This window comes from Numida meleagris, chromosome 6, assembly GCF_002078875.1.
Source record: "Numida meleagris isolate 19003 breed g44 Domestic line chromosome 6, NumMel1.0, whole genome shotgun sequence".
NCBI classification, from domain to species: domain Eukaryota; kingdom Metazoa; phylum Chordata; class Aves; order Galliformes; family Numididae; genus Numida; species Numida meleagris.
Window position 1 is genome coordinate 1,157,862 of NC_034414.1, and position 1,616 is coordinate 1,159,477.

The window sequence follows — 1,616 nt, forward strand, 5'->3', positions numbered from 1 at the left end:
ATTGAGCACCTGGAGGGAAGTCCCTGGGAGCGCAGGTGAAGGCAATTCACTGTGTGACCAGAAGGGGAGGAGCCTGGTTCCACCCCTCTTCAGGCTCATTTAAGGGCTGACTGCCAGCGAGGAAGGATCTCTTTCTGGAGCTTCCTCCTTGGTGGAGGCCTTCCCCTGCAGACCCAGAATCTTCGGATACGGGTGAGTGATGTGCTTCCCTTCCCTTGCAGCACTGTGCTGTTGCGCTGCTGCTTGCACCTCTTTGCAACACCATTTCCATGGCATAGGGCCTTCTGATCGCTACCATATTTAACAGGAGTTTTGGAGTTTGTCAGCAGCAAAAAGGAGACCAAGGAATGCAGGGGTGCCAACCGCCTTCTCTTCTTCAGCGGGCACAGCGGAGAGCGCTCCTCAGGGATCCCGGAGGAGGTGGTAAGGGACGATGTAGGTGAAATGTGTGTCTGCAAGTCCCTTGGCCCTAATGGGATACAGGTGTGGGTGCTGAGGAGACAGCCCAACAGCTGTCTCTGACTTTGTCTGATCTGTGCTATAGGAAATGTGTCTGAGGACCAGAGGACAGCCAGCGTGGGCGCAGCCTTCAAACAGGGCGAGAAGCACGGCGTCCCCTCGATCCCCAGGGAGATGAGGGAACAACTTGTTCTAGGTGTCACGTCCTGGCCCTGGGAAGAGAAGAAAATAGTCCGGGGCAGTCGAGGCGGATCCAGCTGGACCGAGCCGGTAGCACTGTAAGTTTGTGGGGTTAGTTTAGATGGGAGCGGGGCAGAATGTGACTCTTGTTGGTGCATATTTCAGGTGCAGGAGTCTCATGGCATTCACGGATGGGAACACCGGCAGGAAGAAGGGTTGGACCGTGTTCGATGGAGCGGTCATGGCATCCCCTTGGCTGGGGCTGCGGAAGTTGGGTCTGGAGGCTTTCCCAGGTGAGGTGCCCTAGGGAGCGGGCCCTTCCCCTCCCTCTGGCTGAGTTGTTTTGTTTTTGTTTCAGGGTGCTCTGCAACTGGAGGGCCGCCAGCCCCAGCAGGTCCCCGAGCTCTTTCTTCTGGTTCAGGGCCGGACCAAGGGTTGTGACGGTGGCTCTGTAGAGCAAGGTGAGTTGTGCCCTGCCTGGGTTCTATGGGGTTCCAGGGAAATGAGCGTGTTGCGTTTGAGGGTGTGCTTTTTGTTTCAGCCCTTCTCCTGGAGGAGAGTGAGATCCTGGGGCCAGCGGGTAATGTCCGTCCCGGCAGAGGTGTTGTGTTCTTTCAGGGTCAGGTGCCGCTGGAGTCCAGAGAGGAAGGTGAAGCCCTGAGGCGGGAAGGCACCTGTTGGGTGTTAGCTGGCTTAGGTGTGGCTTTGAGTAAAATGAGGCTTGGTAGTTGTGGTGGTGGCCTCTTAGGGTGTGGTTTTAAGTGAGAGTGGGGTTGGTGTGAGTGAGTTGCGTTTAGATGTTGTGTTGAGAGATGTAGTGCAATGGGGTTATTGGTGGCTGCTGTAGTAGGTGTTGAGCAGCTTAGCTGCGGGTGTGACTTGTGGTGTAGGGGTGGCATGTTTTGGTGGTGCTTTATTTGTTGGTGTGGCTTGAGTGGTGATGGGTGTGAGTTGGAAGGGAGAATGGTGTTGAGTGG

General features: G+C 56.0%; 1 long non-coding RNA gene across 3 annotated transcripts; it reads left to right on the top strand.

Annotated features, from left to right (window-relative positions):
* LOC110400878 lies at nucleotides 1-1,610 on the top strand. 3 transcript variants are annotated; one of them, XR_002440114.1, is made up of 5 exons: nucleotides 1-192; nucleotides 308-435; nucleotides 545-737; nucleotides 805-1,100; nucleotides 1,258-1,610. It is a non-coding gene; the product is annotated as an uncharacterized LOC110400878 (long non-coding RNA). The 3 variants fall into 3 exon arrangements; XR_002440113.1 differs by having other exon boundaries at nucleotides 805-1,610; XR_002440115.1 differs by having other exon boundaries at nucleotides 545-729; nucleotides 805-1,610.